General features: G+C 33.5%; 1 protein-coding gene and 1 long non-coding RNA gene across 3 annotated transcripts in view; both read right to left on the bottom strand.

Moving 5' to 3' along the window:
* Positions 1 to 6,187, bottom strand: part of tox2 (TOX high mobility group box family member 2) — a 112,467-nt gene extending 106,280 nt beyond the window's left edge. For both annotated transcript variants that reach the window (XM_077727201.1, XM_077727203.1), the window contains exon 1: positions 6,098 to 6,187. The gene's annotated coding sequence lies outside the window, so the exon portion shown is untranslated. The remainder of the gene's footprint in view (positions 1 to 6,097) is intronic.
* A 2,076-nt stretch (positions 6,188 to 8,263) lies between these two features.
* LOC144202772 (uncharacterized) lies at positions 8,264 to 15,097 on the bottom strand. Its single transcript, XR_013327559.1, has 2 exons — positions 14,992 to 15,097; positions 8,264 to 8,450 (listed from the first exon to the last, which is right to left on the bottom strand). It is a non-coding gene; the product is annotated as an uncharacterized LOC144202772 (long non-coding RNA).
* Between the last annotated feature and the right edge of the window lie 2,958 nt (positions 15,098 to 18,055).

Here is an 18,055-nt window from a genome sequence, read left to right as displayed (position 1 = left end):
TAACTAATACAAAGGAAAAAAAATGGGCTTATTGTTAGTTCTATGTCATTTTGCAATGAGTTTACTGGTCTCAAATTCTATTGGATCTCAAATTAAGCTGGATTCGTCCCGCAGACCAAAAGGAGTTTGACACCCCTGCATTACACTAAGCATAACATACCCATAAACACATCAGTTTAGTTTTTTTTTTTTGTTTAAAACTAAATACAGCAAGCAATATAAGGGAAGCAGTCCTACTCACTAGTGAACCTTCCCCAACCTTTTCTAGTTGCTGACCTCCCATAATGACACTATGTTGCCTCTTGTTCCACCATACAATGGGCTATTCAAACAAGTACCCACCCTCCTCCGTTGACCCCTCGTCGTTTTGCTGTCAATGAGCTGCTTTGCCGCCAACAATACGCAAGTCTGATTAGATCACAACCATGCGCAAAACTACTAATAAAGTCATTTCTACCGTTCTAGAAAAAACAATTGGAAAATTTCCCTAACTTCCAAGGTCACTATCATCCATTTCTATCACCAAATAAACCATCGTCTTTACCATTCTCTGATTGGTCGACCTACTTGCATGAGAAAGAAAATGGAGGGGGGGTTGTTGGAGGAGGAAGAGCTGAAAATTGGAGGGTGGTAAATGCCTTTCTACTGGATTTAAGTCTATGGCATTTCATTTCCAGACCAGAGGCAGCTTCATCTCTTTTCAGAGCTACCTAATTGATTAATGTTTCCATCTCATTGTGAGGGAGTTGGGGGTGGGGGTAGCTTAACTGGAGTCCTTTCTCATCCCCCCCTCCCACCATTGGAAATGACTTAAAAAGAGAACATGAAGAGAAAAATGTGATAGAATGGAAGACGGGGTTTGAAAATGAAAGAAAGTCTATTAGAAGGTAAATTGAATGAATCACCTGAAGAAGGTCGTAATATCATTCAAATAAAAACAAGATACATATTCCTAATTGGGAATGGTGAATGTCGGGAATACTTTAACCCTTTGTGTGGTGGTTATTTGATGGTGCTAGATGTCCAATGTATTTAATCTGATCATTTTTTGGAAGATTAGCGTTTAGTCAGTCTTCACAGGGTAAATGAATTGGATTTGTTTATTGGCAATGGGCAATTAGTTAAATACAATGCACATTTATGAAAAAATAACAATAAACTCATCATCTTTAGTGTTATTGGGGTCATAAGAAGGTATATTATAAATATGTTTGGTTTGCATGTATTATTTAATATTAGTTTAGTTGTATTCATTTAGTTTTTATCGATAATTTCTTTATTTATGATTTTACTTATTCATTAGAAAAGCAAATCAGATATTTACCATTATTACTTAAAAAATATGACATTTTGTTTCCTAAATGAGCAAAAAATATGATTTCCACACGTTTTTCGAAGTACCAAAAATAAAGACTCACCCAGAAACAATTATAGAATTTTATCATATTCCCTTTTTATGTTATCAAAATTAGCAAATAACAAGATTATCAATAATCCCATCAATTTTAGTGTTATTCTGATTGCTGTTATGTACAAGTTATACGGAATAACTAAAAATGGGCGTGGTCATGACCAAAATCTGACTTTGCTTTGGATGCAATAAACTGACTATAAGATACTTTAATTCTGAATTTGCTATATTTTTGTCCCAAAATGTTCCCAATTTAACCTAGTCCTTCCATTCATCGTCTTTTTATGGCGGAATTCTGAATATTGCATGAAAGAACCAACCATATCCGTCCAAACTGGTCCACAAATACACTAAAAAATGACTTGTTTTCTTCCATTGTATTTGCATGTTTGTTCTCAACTATAATGGAAACATGTGGAATCAGGAGCCAGTATCGTTTCCAATTGCAAAAACAGTTGCGACCTTTATCCGACATGCTGGATTAAATAGAAAAGGTCAACTGCATGGTAAAGGTGGGTAGTAGCATGGTTGGTTGGGGGAGGGGGTAAACATTTCAAGGCCTGGTACAGAAATCATGGAGCTTGCATCAAGCACAGTTACTAAGATTTCCAAAAAAATGTTCCAATTTGTGACTATTTCTGTTCCTTTATCATTTTTTAAAATATATTTCTTTACATTTTCCAATGGAATTCTTTCATTCATCACAACGAACTCACATTTTTTTGTCCATGAACATTTTTGGATGCTATCTGCAAAATAGTGAGCATTTAAAGAAAGTAGGTAGTAGTAGCTCCTCCCCCTTATCTGTCATCGCCCTATGAATGCAAGCGTTGACAAATGAGTCAATGGACTATTTACTTTTTAGCCTTGCGCCAAATACACACACACTTGTTCAGATTTTTTTGCTCTATAGTAAACACATTTAAGCCCTGTTTTTATCTCATAAGGCATTTGGACAAATATTAGCATACCGGATTCTCAAAATGATAAATGGCATGGTTGGATGGTATTTATTTAATTGTTTTTGTGTTGCATGAGTCCCCTATACTGTTTAGTAACTTGTAAACTAAAGGCAACACAGGCACCAATAAATTCAGAATAAACTAATCAGGCATAGGGCAAAAAAATGTGTTTTCACAACTATAAGGCGCACTTAAAAGTCTGAAATTTTCGACAAAATAGACAGGGCGACTTATAATCCAGTGTGCTTTATATATGGGGAAAAAAATTAAATGACATTTGTTGAGGGTGCGCCTTATAATGCAGTGCGCCTTATATTTGTGGAAAAATACAGTAAATAAGAAATTATTGTCAGTGAAAAATCTGAAAAAAAGACTTAAGTGCGGTAGATTAAATGGCACACAAACGGGAAGCTCAAAAAAGCAAAAATCATTAAATTTACCTTGGTATATTAAACAGCAAAATACGGTACATCTATTAGTAGCATATTTTCTCGCATATAAGCTGCATCCGCGTATAAGCCTCACCCTTAAAATTGCCTCAAATCTTTGAAACGTCCCATATTTCACAATTTTTACCTCCATATTCATGATTTTAATCAAGAGTACAAATGTGGTATTTTGAAGAGAAAATCTTTTAAAAAAATCAACATTTTTTTTTCAAATTTTATGCAATATACATTTTTTTCTTGAATTTCATTCATGGACATCAAAATAAATTTGGTTTAGCATTTAATGTTTAAAAATAAATGACCATATCGACTTTTTAGTCTTACATTATGATGTTTTGTCTTTGTAACTTTGCAGTTATGTGTATTTCAAGTCCAATTTGTGCGCATATAAGCCTCACCCTCAATTCAGTCATCATTATTTTAGCGCCAAAAATGGCATATATGCGAGATAATACAGTAAATGATTATTCCAAAAGGCGACCATGTGTTTCTGCACTTTCAGAGATTTTTACCAACTAATTATTCATATTTCCAACCTCTCCTATTCCCTGCTTGATCCCCCATAGAGAGCAATTTTCATCAGCGCAAATGACACATCTTAGATTTGAAGATAAGCGGGAACAAAAGGCTCGTCGTGTTTGATCGCCGTCTTGTAACGTTGCATAAGCCACTCTCCACTCATGACACACTTAAACAAGCAACATGCTTATGTAACCGTTCCATAATGCAGCTTTAATCGTAACCAAAGCAAATAAAAGGAATCTATTCGTCAGGCAAAAAAAATAACCCCCGAAAAAAAAAAAACACAAATGCCTGCCTTTGTTTGGTGGGTACGATGATACGTATTAAAATGAAAAAAAATCTGAAAGGTGAGGCTGTATAAGAGCTTCCTTTTCTACTGGTGACTCACAGGAAGTGGAAAAATGAATAATGAGTACTGCATAAACACAATACATAGTTACTTGGGATGCTTATTATATGTGTGTGTGGGTATGTAATATCGGGTGTGGTCATACTGAGATGGGAAAGTCATTTGGTGCTTTTTTGCGTTTATAAATTCAGACAAGCAGCAAAGCCTTTTACGGGGGTCATTAATATTTGACAGGCAACATGGCTTGTTTTTTTTTTTTTAAATCGCAGTAAGATTTTTTTTTTTTTTTAATGACTTTCCTACGCGGTACATGTAAAGCCTTGTGTCGCAACGTATTACAGGCTTTTGCTTTTATCTCCACTACTTTACTTCCCTGTTTTATATATTGCTAGCTGGAGATCCACAATGAGGATTTAAGGATGCACCATTTGCTGGAATTGGAATATTTTTTTTATTCTTTTTAGCAAACTCAATAAAGTTTTGATTGTCAGATGTGAGGTGATGTAAACGATTATCTATGGAGGGTGTCGAACCACATCTGTCATAAATGCTAAACTTGTTGAGTATTTATCTCCTTTCATTCAAATCAAAAGATGTAATGGATCAATTTAAAAAAAAAAAAAGATTATACTTAAGTTTATTCCCAAATCAGCTCAGAAAATGATCAACCTATCACAATAATCCTGTGTAAAATTTACAATTGTACATGCCAAACAAAGATTAAGTTATGGTTTTTCTTAACTGAGAAAAATGCATTTTGTTGGCTGTACCTGAAAGATTATTGTTGATATGTAGTATGTAAAGTGTATACCATATTTTTGGACTATAAGTCGCACCTGAGTATAAGTCGCATCTGAGTATAAGTCGCACCAGCAATAAAATGCATAATTATGAAGGAAAGATATACTAAGATATGTAGTATGTTTAGTGTATACCGTATTTTTGGACTATAAGTAGCACCTGAGTATAAGTCGCACCTGAGTATAAGTCACACCAGCCAAAAAATGCATAATTACAAAGTATAAAAAAACATATATAAATCGTACTGGATTATAAATCGCATTTTTTGGGGTTTAATTTGATAAACTCCAACACCAAAAACATACGCCATCTTGAAAGGCTATTTAAAATTAAAATAAAATAGAGAACAACAGTTTGAATAAGTACACCATATACTAACTAAGCCCATTACATTTGAAAAGTTAATGAAGACCAATATATCAAATCCTATGTATTCCATGTACTTTAACGGCTGGATTTGATGTACTAGACAGCTATTTTTCTAAACACTTTACTAACTGACTTTCACTTTACAAAGACAATAGTTTGGATCTGAGCGGGTTAAAACATTAATGACATTTGAAAAGAATACAGTGAAGTCGTGGACATTATGGGCTGGGCTCTTTATATGCCGCAGTGAGCGCAAACCTGGACACTTTGAAATAAACAAATCGGGAAACCTTTGAACCCTTTGTGAGGAAGATACCGTGAAATATTTATTAGAAATGGTGGTATGCATCATAAATATTCATTTGCTGCAGTGTTTATATGCACTGAAGAAATGTATTGACAGTTCTGGCACTGCTAGGAATAACCAGTAGTGAAATATACTTTCATGAATGAATATATAGATTAATAGTAATATTTACAAATTATCTCAACATATTTAGAATAACAATTTGGAAATATAATTATTTTGGGCTTTTGTGCGTGGCTCAAAATGTTAATATTTAGATTTTAGTGTATACCAAATAAATTGTAATATCTTTGAATAACAATTTGCAAATAAAATAATTTGGGCTTTTTTTTTTAGCTCAAAACACAAATATTTATATTTCACTATATCCAAACAAAATACCATAATTGTGAATAACTATGCAAATAAAATTATTTTAGGCTTTTTTTCGGGGCTCAAATAGCAAATATTTAAATTTTACTCAAAACCAAATAAATTACAATTTCTGTGAGTAAAAATTTGCAAATAAAAAATTGGGCTTTTTTGTGGCTCAAATTTCAAATATTTACATTTTTACTCAATACCAAATAAATAGCAATATTTGTGAATAACAATTTTCAAATAAAATAATTTTAGGCTTTTTTTATGGCTCAAATTGCAAATATTTATATTTTTACACAATACCAAATAAATTTAAATATTAGTGTAGCAGTTTAAAAACATTAATTTTTCCAGTCTAATTCACACAATTTTTAAAAGGTCAACACAATTCCTATTCCATTCCTATTGTTACAATTATTATTGTGTATATCCTTCTAACCCCCCCAAAAACATATTTTGATTATTTTCTCCCAACTGCCCTTCATTCATTCTCTAGAACCATTTTTTAAAAAACCCTTAAGTTCACCACGACTCCCTCACAGTCTGAAAATATTTATTTTTTCCTACCTTTCAGTCAGTGTAAAATGGATTATCATTGACTTCCTCTGCGACCAACAGGTCGACGATGGCAGTTTTCAGCGTGGGATTACAGTCCTATTGAAAAGAAGAGTGACATGATTGACAGCTTTTCTTCCTTATTTCAAGCTTCACATTCTACATTCCTTTGAGCAATTGTAGCACTTTTTTTCTAACACTTCCTACATCTAACACTCTGAAATTGTCCATAAACTAAAAAGAAAGGAGACACTATATACAACAAGGTATTAGAACAGTAAACTAGTGCATAAATGTGCAAAAAAGTATTGATCTTTTGTGCATACTGACTGAATTATTCGATTGTGAGGGGAAAAAAAATATTTTATATGGTTATTCACGAGACGAGAGCTTTAGTTTTTGTCGACAAAAGGATTATTGTCTCGTATTGTATCAACTGCGGCTTGTTAAAAAAAAAACAGTCTTTTTGATAAAAGTGAAACTTGGCAGAAAGGAGCCCTAATTTGCGAGATGACTAGTTTGTGTGGGCGATCGAAAAAAGCCTCTCAAGTAAATTGTTCGATAAAAGTGGCTCATTTGGTACCTCGTTTTTTTTTTTAGAGGGTTGGGGGGTAGAACACGGCTATGTAAGAATGTTTAATAGAAGCAAAAGAAGACAAGAAATGGTGAGGCTACTAATACAATCGATTTTCATTCTTAAAACAATGTCGAGAATTCTGAGAAAGCAACATAAAAAACATCACTGTGTACTCTGGTTCTAAATATACCAATTTCCACATCCGAAATATAAACTTGTCAAAGTAGCTAGGTATCAGTAATAAAAAAAAATGTGAATAGACTTTGAGATACAAGCTTAACGCGTTTTGGGACTGAGCTCATATGTGGATTTTCGTGGAACTCACTTTTTGCATGGCAACACGCTCGTAACATAACATTAAAAATCTCATATGCTCTATTTCTCTATGCTTGTATATCAAAATCTGTCTCGTATCTCAAGATAAATATTTGCCCGAAATTTTACTCATATCTCAAGATAAATATTTACCCGAAATTGTACTCATATCTCAAGATAAATATTTGCCCGAAATTGTACGTAGTCGTATCTCAAGATGAATATTTGCTCGAAATTGTACTTGTATCTCAAGATAAATATTTGCCTGAAATTTTCCTCCTATCACAAGATAAATATTTGCCGAAATGTTACTCGTATCTCAAGATAAATATTTGCCCGAAATGTTACTCGTATCTCAAGATAAATATTTCCCCAAAATTGTACTCGTATCTCAAGATAAACATTTGCCCGAAAATTTACTCATATCTCAAGATAAATATTTGCCCGAAATTGTACTCATATCAAGATAAAAATTTTCCCAAAATTTTACTCGTATCTCAAGATAGATATTTGCCTGAAATTTTACTCATATTTCACACTAAATATTTGCCCGAAAATTTACTCCTATCTCAAAACGCTCGTATGTCAGAGCACTCATATGTCAAGGTACCAATGAACGAAAAAAAAAATAGCTCTCTTCTGTCAGGATTTCAAAATACATCCCTGAAGAAAAGTACAAGCACTGCCTGGCAATTAGTACGTGTACGGAAGTACCAGGTCTTTCTCAGTAACGCTTTCCAAGTCGCCCCGATGTCGTCCTGAAAAAGAGTCTTGTGGACGGACGTGAACTGGACAGGACAAAACAAGACAATCCTGAAATAAAGTGCTTGTGACAAGATGGTTGCTTTCCCCCCTCTGCTGTGACAGTTCATTCAGGACGAGGAAAAAAAAGCGTCAAAATTGCTTAGCTGTGCTTGAGCGGCCTTCATTACAGAGCCCGAGGGGCAACAAGGCATTGGATTACGAATAGCACTACCACAAACTTTTCTTTTTTTTTTAAAAGATGCTATTAGTACTTCTTAAAACGTGCTCTAATTGTCACAGGATGACATTTGAAGGGTCGTGAAGACCGACTTGTCTTTGTTTGAGGTCGGCATGCCGCAACATTTTGGTCTTTGGTCCGTACATCTCTTAAATGTCTTTGTGGTCGTATCATTTCCTACACGGAGTTTTGCTCATTTCTTGTCCGTGAGACACAAAAAAGAAATGGAGAGTCGAGCCTATCCAGCCAATCAGAATCCACACCAATCTTCTTTTCTAATAATTGCTGCCTAGAAAACCCCATGTTATCGCTTTATATTTTTAAAATGACATATTAGGAAGCCACTCTTGATACTTACTTAACATTTGTACTTGCTCTTTTTCAAACTTTTCACGTTTCCAGTTCCGATGGGTAAACCATTTTTTATTTCTTCCCATGTCAAGGATTCGCAAGAATGTGGATATCTTCATCTGCCAATAGTGTTGGCTCATCTGAGACAAAAACAAAAAAAATAAAAAAATAAAACAGTCAAACATTGCAATCTTGAGCACAACTTCTAGCTGCTTGAATACATTTCTCCCTCAACAAAACTACACAAAAACAGAATTAATTATATTATGTACAGTAGTCACTATACTAGACATCAAGTCAAAAGTTGACATTTAACTTTCAGAATTGACATTTGACATTCGACATTTAACTTTCAGGAAAAAATAAAATGCTAATGTAATGTAATCTGGTGTTATCTAATGTAATGTAATGTACTGTAATATAATGTAATCTAATGTAATGTAATCTAATGTAATGCAATCTAATGTAATGTAATCTAATATAATGCAACCTAATGTAATGTAATAGAATGTGATGTAATCTAATGGAATATGATCTAATGTAATCTAATCTAATCTAATTTAATGTAAGATAATATAAAGTAATCTAATCTAATCTAATCTAATCTAAGTTAATTTAATAAAATAATATAATGTACTCTAATCTAATGCAATCTAATCTAATACAATCTAGTCTAATGTAATCTAATCTAATGTAATCTAATCTAATGTAATCTAATATAATGCTTTATAGGGCTGGTGACTATTTTTGGCAAATAAAGGTTGACAACGTTAACAATTTTGTATTTTCATATTAATTTTTCAAAATTATATAAATCTTAAAATGAATACAATATTAATACAAATTACATCAGTAAAATGAAATAAAAACAAAATACACATTGGTTCTGGCCCCAAGTAACACTGTAACATTGATTTTAATAGTATTTATATTAGTATTTACATGGTGATATTTAGTCCAAGTCATATAAAAAATGGCTTTGAGTGCTCATGTTTCAATGCCATAGTCGTCTAATCCATTTAGAGTGCTAAGGGCAAATAAGCTTTCGTTCTAGACATGTACGAGAACCAACAACAACAAAATCATTATCCTCATATGACAAGGTTAACATAAAATAGGAGTTGGTTCTTTTTTTTTTTTTTTTTTTTACAAGTGTAATCTCACTATCAGCAGGATTTCCAAGAGGAAATGACAATTGTGTATGTGACTACCTGCTGTTTTGACTCTTATTTGCGCACAGTATGCGACTTGTTTAAAATAACGTCTGCTGTGTCGATGATGATAAATGAAAACCATTACATCCACTCATGGGCATGCAGAGCACACATACACAGACCCCCGGCCCCCCCGACACACACAAAAAAATGCTTGTGTTTAGAGGTCAGCATATGTGCAAGCAAACCATAGGGCATCTGTATACTGTACCTTAGTGCATAAATGAGGTGTAGTTTGGAAATGGTCCAAATCCTATGTTAGTTAGTGTGTACTTTTCTTAAAGTAACAGGATAGTAGGACAAAGTTCATGATGGTTTGTAGAATAATAAATATGCTGCCTAGCAACAATGTTTATCGGTAGAAGTCAGGCCTTACCAAGTCTTAAAAAATGAATCAATAGTAGTCAATAGTTTTCAGGGTGTTTCGATAGATGCTTACTACTGCCATGTGTGAATCAGGGTGTCAAAGTTGTGTATCAGTTGATTAAATTGAGGGTAGAAATAGTAGACAGTAACTAAAAAGATGTTTTTTTTCATGTTGATGGCCCAAGTTGTGAATGAAGCAAAAAAATAAAAAATATATTTTTGTCAGTGTATACTTTATCGACTAATACACTAAAACTACCTTGTTTTTTGCCCATTTGTCATTTAAAAAAATGATGACTTAATCGAGGGTGCAGTTTATATGCGCAAAAAATTTGTTTCAATATTTATTTCAATCCATTTATTTCAAAATAGGTAAAAGATAAACAGATAAAATGCTTCAAAAAATTATTTCTATTCATACAGTACCACAAAAATACCACATACGATGATTTTTATTCATCTTTTCCCTTCAAAGTAATACATTTGTACTCCCTATTAAAAACCATGAATATGGAGGTGAAAATTGTGAATCAGGGGGCGTCTTATACGAGAAAAATGAAAAAAACAATCGATTTTAAGGCCAATTTTAGGGTGCGGCTTATACACAGATGCGGCTTATACACAGACGCGACTTATATGCGAGAAAATACGTCATTTAAAGTATGAAATAAACCACAAATAAATGTAATCTTTGCTACATACTGTACTGTATCTAGTTGAAAGTATGCTACAGAGTAAACACACTTCTCTGACAAAATAATTATCTAGGCCAATTTCAACTTCCCTTGTCCGATGCTTTTACTACGAAACCAAAACCATGACAACCACTTGTTAGTCAACGTACCAATGTATACAGTAAAAAAAAAAAATGGCCCCACAGATGTTTAGAAATTAACAGGAATTTCCATGACAGACAAGTAGAAGCACTTATTTCTCGACATCCGTGCTCGAGCCTCAAATACATAGAAAAAAACTCTCCCTATAGTACGTAATGAGACCACTCAAGGGTTTTTTAGATCAGGCAGCTCATCTCTATTCAAATAAGGATTTATTGTCCATGCCTACGCACACTATGCACACACATTAGTGTCAGAGCACAGTTAGTTTGCTGTGCACTGATGAGAGGATGTCAGTCAGCCATGCAGTAATGTTCACTGGACTGACCTCACTGATGATCTAACCACAACAGACATCCACTCAGTCCAGCCTGGCCTCAATGGAAACTCCCAGGAAAGTCAGTTGGAAACATGCTAACACTAGCAGCCACCCATGAACATAACATTTAAAAAGTAGTGTAGTAGTATTTCATTTAAAAATGAGCTCAATTATTCATCAATAGGATTTTTGAGGGGGTGACGTTAAAAGCTGGCAAACTGAAGCTATAGCTAATGGATTTAGCTTGTGCATTTTTTGTTAAAGGACCTTTTTAGTCTTGGAATGGGGTTAAAAAAAAGCAGTATGTATACATTTTAGTAAAAAAAATGTTATCTGGCACACAAGTGATTGGCGCACGGTAAAAAAATGTTTTCTATAATCCTCAAATCCAAACTTCATACGTATACATTAATCTTATGCATTTTGCTAAAGGTATTTTTAGTCTTTGAATGTGGTTAATAACAAGTTTTTATATATATGTATACATTTTGGTGGAAAATGTGATCTTGCACACGGGTGATTGGCACACGGTAAAATAAAATGTTTTCTATAATCCTCAAATCCAAACTTCATACGTATAGATTCATCTTATGTATTTTGTTAAAGGACTTTTTAGTATTTGAATGGGGTCAATAACCAGTTTTTATATACGTGTGTACATTTTAGTGAAAAAAAAAGTTATCTTACACACGGCTGATTGGCACACGCTAAAAAAAAATGGTTTTCTATAATCCTCAAATCCAAACTCTTCATATCTAATAATGCAACTGAATTTTGGTTTTTTTAATCAACAATAAATATGTATAAAATGTTTACTTCATGTGCAAAACAGAAGCAGTTGACTGACATTACTTTGATTACGCACACAATTATGATAATTTAGTCAAATTATTTCTAATTATTATTCTTCCTCTCCATGAAATAATTGAATACAATAAAAACAAACAAAGTGACCAAATCAAATACTGTTTTTCCATTTGTACACATATTACGGCAGCAAACTTGTAAGAAAAAGAAACATTCTTGTTATCACCTGCTTATATGATTACATAGGTTAAAGCCCATATATATTTTTTTTTGTGTATTGTTTACGCGCAGGCGATAAATCTAAACGGGGTGTTGAGTCGCACATGCGTTTGCGGCTCATCAATCACAGAAGGCGTAATATTTGTGTTTTTGGTGATGGATGTGGATGGTTGCTTTTTGAACAGTACAATATCTGCAGTGAGGTATGTAAGTTTTAGGTGTGTACAACGTTTAAAGTGGGATCATAAATCATGGATTTACTGTACTTTAAAGATTGCCCTTGTACTGTAAGTATTTTTTTGGGGGGGTGTTACTACTCTTATATAAAAAAATATTTATTTGGACAGGAAATACAATTCAATTAATTCCATTGGCTAAACTGGATCTATGTAGGTCAAGTTAGCCAGAGAAAGGTTGCATTTTTATTATTTTAATCCCTTTAAGTTGTTTTAAATGTCTTAACTATACATGGAATTTTATAGCAAGTCACATGAAATAAATATTTTTTATGACACCAAATATTGGTGAATATTCCCACAATATTGCTCCTTTTATTCAGTATTCAACATTTTTTTAAATATTAATAAAAACAAGTACCGTATTTTGCTGTTTAATATACCCGGGTATATTAAATGGCAAGGATATGAAATTTTTTTTTTATTACACCAAATATTGGTGAATATTCCCACAATATTGCGCCTTTTATTCAGTATTCAACATCTTTTTAATAGTATTAATATAATCAAGTACTGTATTTTGCTGTTTAATACACCCGGGTATATTAAATGGCAGGGGTACCGTATTTTCATGACTATAAGGCGCATGTCTAGTCTAATTTGTGCATATAAGCCCTACCCACAATTCAGTCATCATTCTTTTAGCAACAAATATGGCATACGTGCAAGAAAATATGATACATTTCATATATATCTGATCTCATGTTTATCAGTACAAATATGGATGAAAGCTTATACGGTATGGAGTCACATTTCCTCCCATTCAAAAGGATGCAGCACATATTTGACACCTTTTACTGTTTTGTGTATAAATTTGTCCCATTCTTTTGTTCTGAAGACCTTGAGTATGTGTTTCAATAGCAAGATTCATATTACTGAATGCTTGGAATGGAGAGGAAGTATAAACATACTGTGTTCAAGCCTCGTCCTCTGAGTGGAACAGAAGCTTTGCTGAATCCGCTTCGTGTTGGCCTTGAGTCATCTTTTGAAAATGCCCCGTAAAGGTTACTCAATTCTCAAGATACCAGTAGACCGATTGTCACGAGGGAAGGTAAACCGCACGAGTGATGTCCTCGTCTGCTTTCACACGCTTGTGGTTTAACCTCATTTTGTGTCCACGTTAAAGATTCAATGACCAATTGCATTTCTTTTCAGGGCTCGCGACTCTCTGGAAGTCGTGTAGAAATACATCTAAAATTCTCAATAATAATGTTTTTTTAGCATCTAATTTGAAGCATAAAATGGAAAGATACTTACGAAGGAGTTAGGTTCTGAGTGCTTGTTCATAAGTTGAAAGTGTTCATAAGTTGAAAGTCTTCATAAGTTGAAAGTGTTCATAAGTTGAAAGTGTTCATAAGTTGAAAGTGTTCATAAGTTGAAACTGTTCATAAGTTGAAACTGTTCATAAGTTGAAAGTGTTCATAAGTTGACAGTGTTCATACGTTGAACGTCTTCATAAGTTGAAAGTGTTCATAAGTTGAAAGTGTTCATAAGTTGAAAGTGTTCATAAGTTGAAAAATTGTTCAAATTGAAGTTGATTCAGTGCTATATTTTGTATTATAATTTATGTTTAAGGCCTATATAAGTATATTAAAGGTTTATATAAGTGCATTTGTATGTTTAAGGCTTGTATAAGTAACCACTATTTGTTTGTACTGAAAAAAACATTGAACAAAATGGAGATAATACATACAGTACTGTATACATGATTCAAGTTGTATAGTTTGACTTATCCCAAATTATAATCAATTTAAGAAGATATAACGTTTAACTTCAAATATACTTCATGTTTACAAATGAAACTGCCACAAAACTATGAATACCATATTTTAAAAATAAAAATACTACACATTTTATTGAAAACAACAATTTGTTCAATGTTGTTGTTGTTTGAATATGGATAAATGCAGTTGAACTAACCAATTAAAACTGGGTTAATTTCCTTATTAAGTGCCAAAATTACTACAGACTCTTGATAATGTAAATGTGGACTGGAATTAATGCCCACTCCAATTATCGAGACCCCCATTCTAGGTTACCGTAGTAACAACAGATGCTTTGTTGCGAGTGGAATAAATCAACATGTTTAAAAAGACTCGATTTTAAGCTCAGACGAACGTCATTTTTATTATTTTAATGAATTCGGAAATATACCTCCAAATACACACATTTCACTCTGATGTCTTTACTTTTAAGTTGTTTATAGCTCACGACTGTCAAAATAAAAGACAAATATCCAACTGTGTGTTGCATTTAAGGAATTTCATAAACAATGTTAAACATTTATCACCCTCCAACGTCAAATATGTCGCATATGCCTCATTAACATTATAAAGGCGAGTTTATGTTTTCTTTGCGGGAGTTTAAACACCACTGGAAAGTATTGTGGCAGTTTTTTTTCTTTTTTTTTGTACGACAACTAATGCAGCGTTTTTACTCAGAAGTCTTTATCTTTTGTTCCATTGTTAGTCAGAATCTTCACTAGTTGGGGGTGGGTGAGTGTAAAATAAATAAATCTCGACTACATCAAGGTAAAACAAGTGTATTATTCATGAAATACAATGGATGTCATTGTGCTGAACTTGAAAAAAATATTCACTAAAATAATTATAAAAAATGATTATATTGTGTATGATGAGCATATTTAATTAAAGAACTTTCAATGAGATTTAAGCACCACTCACCTGGAAATGCCACCAGTACAGGTTGTAGCAAAGCAGCCCCAGATGATAACTGTCCCTCCTCCATGTATCACAGTGGGGACATTGTGCATTTTTCTTGCCACTCTGTGTATGAAAAATAGGTTGTTATTAAAAGATCCATTCACAAAAAATAAGGCCTATTACCTAATAAATATGATATTGGGTGTTGTTATGTTATTTACTGGATGTCTTGCATGAGATGCTGAAGTAAGAAAAATAAACACAGAATGACTATTAATCCTTTATAGGCCTTGACACTTATTTTGGAAATCAAGCAATCATTATTGGACAACCTGGTTTTAATAAGAGTACAAATGTGTTACTTTGAAGGGAAAATCTTAAAAAAAAATTATCGCATGTGGTATTTATGAGATTATGTATTCTGACAGTGTTGCCTGTACGTAGACAAATTCAAAAAGGAAGTCATGTGAGCAGTACAACTAGGAAGTATGTCCATAGCGGTCTAGTTTGTCATTCCTAGGTGAGATGGCGGCACAGTTTTTTTCACAATTTATGCAAGATGTTTTGTTTTATTTCATCCATAAACATCAAAATAAATTTTGTTAAGTGTTTTATCTGTTTATCTTTTCCCTATTTTAAAATAAATGACCATATCGACCGCATTATCTTGAATTATGGCATTTTGTCTTTGTCACTATGCAGTTTTGTGCATGCTAAGTCTAATTTATGCTCATATAAGCCGCACCCTGGATTCAGTCACCATTTTTTTGTGATAAAGATGGCTTATATGCGAGAAAATATAGTGGATGCCTACAGCCGTCATAGGTTGCCTGAGTGCAAGCCATTTGCTCAATTACAGGCATTATGGCATCATGCAAACTTGCATTTTTATTTTTTTTACAGCTTGAGAAAGAGGCCTCAGGGGTAAGTCATTTTTCTGCAGCACCATTCCACTCAGATGTGGTCAAAACTAAAAAAGAAGGGGGCGAATACAGAAAAAAAACATTTTCTTCATGTTTTAAATGAAGTGTTTGGAGAGAAATGAGTTGTGTGGTGGATGTAGTGGAAGAGGTGGGTGGGGGGTGCTTCAGTCATGTAAACTTGCTGATAGGAAATGCTGTTGGAGACAAGAAGCAGTTTCAGAAAGTTTTTTTTCCTCCATCTGCAGTGGATGTGTAGAAAAATACGTGTGTGCATACACACTGGCTGTAATCTCATCAAAATGAATCTTAAGCGTTAACATCAGCGCTTGAGTTACAATGACATTTCCATTTTTATTGGACAATGCCATCTTGGTGTTTTTGCATTTTAAAGAGCTGCTTCTTAAGTAGTGAATGCATTCAAGTGCAAGCCCTGATCAATTATGAATGATTAAAGGACCCTTAAAAGCTATGAAAAACGAAGTAAATGGCTCGATAGATACCAGATGTGAAAATGGTAAGTGAACCTTAAGTATACAGGTGAGCGCGGAAATGGTGAGTTAATTGCTTGTGACTAGAAGTAGGCGATGTCGTCGCATAGAATATTTCACTGATGTTCCGTATTTGTTGTACTAGATCAAGGGGTGGGCAAACTTTTGGGCTAGGGGGCCATATTGACTTTTGACAGATGGGCGGGGTCAGCACAAGATATGATACAAATAAAAAAGTGCATGCGTTAACAGTACATATGAAACATAAACAGAAAAAGGGCTAAATTATTACTCATCATTAAAGTCAAAAATATAAAGTACAAAGTCAAGTACAAAGGAATGTATTAAGAAATATTAAAATGTCATTTAAAAAAAGATAGTCTGTAAAACACCAAAAAAAATAAGAGTGGACAGAGCTACTATAAAAAATACTTTAAAAAAAACAAAAGCATTATTTAGACAACGACAGTGGGCCGGATTAAAATGCCCCGAGGGCTGGATGTGGCTCGCGGGCCGTAGTTTGCCCACGTCTGGACTAAATCTACAAAGCCAGTACAAGGTTTATCATTAAAAAAAAATAAGAAGCTATACTAAATCATGACTGACTTTCCTCATGCAAAACAGCAAAACATTTTGTTGATTTAAGATCTCTGATACAAAAATAAACTAAGCCGTGCTTCTCATAGGCTGATGATACCCTAATTTAGCCACTAAATAGCTAAATGACTCAAGGAAAAGAATGTGGTCAGATGAACCTAAAGTTGAGTAATCAAGCCACCAGAGTTTGTATGGGAAAATGTCTCATTTAAAAAAACACTGTGGCCACATTTTAGGTGGAAACATGACGTTTTGGCGTCAATGGAAACAGATCTACCGAAAGATTTTGCTAAGGTTAATAGGGGAGTTCCATTAAAAAAAAAAAGGTCAAATACTACTTCTTAACTGATGTTGTTTTTTAATCAACAAATAATCAGATTAGTTACTGATATTTTGAAGTCAACACAATTCTACTATCAAGCCTGAAAGGATTTTATGACTTTGCTTGAAATTCCTTGAGCTAATTTGTATAATGTGATCTTAAAAGATGATTCCCATCTGTGACTATATGTATAATTATAGGATGGGCCGCATTTCAATTGAATGTATTAAACATGCAATACCACCACCTACCGGCTGAACATAACAGCACATCCTGGTCAAGTTTTCTTGGTTGCATTTTCCCTGAAACAAAAAAGGGGTACATAAATATACCACACATTATACAGAACGGATAAAAGGAGATGTAAGAAAAAACGTGTGATAATAAGCCTTCTATGTTAAGTCTTTTATCAATTAACTCGGGGCGGTGACGTCATATAACGGAACAAACATTACACATTCAACAGTCGCGCAATTTATCGTCGTTTTCTGTGCGTAGTTTCAAAAAGTGATGGCAATATGCATCTTAATTAATTAAAGAAAATTAAAAACTAAAAGATCATTAAATGAGTTATCTCTGAGATAACTTGAATAAACCTAAAGTGCTCTCATACACGCATAGCAGGTGGAACACCACGTGAAAATGCCACTAAATCCTACATCTTGAACACTTTATGTCATTTACTACGGTTAGCAGAACTCTGCGGATTTCTGCTGCTAGATTCTTGAAAGAAAACAAACAAACAGACAAACAAA

Source organism: Stigmatopora nigra, chromosome 10, assembly GCF_051989575.1.
Source record: "Stigmatopora nigra isolate UIUO_SnigA chromosome 10, RoL_Snig_1.1, whole genome shotgun sequence".
Taxonomy (NCBI): Eukaryota; Metazoa; Chordata; class Actinopteri; order Syngnathiformes; family Syngnathidae; genus Stigmatopora; species Stigmatopora nigra.
This window is presented reverse-complemented; position numbering and strand designations above follow the sequence as displayed.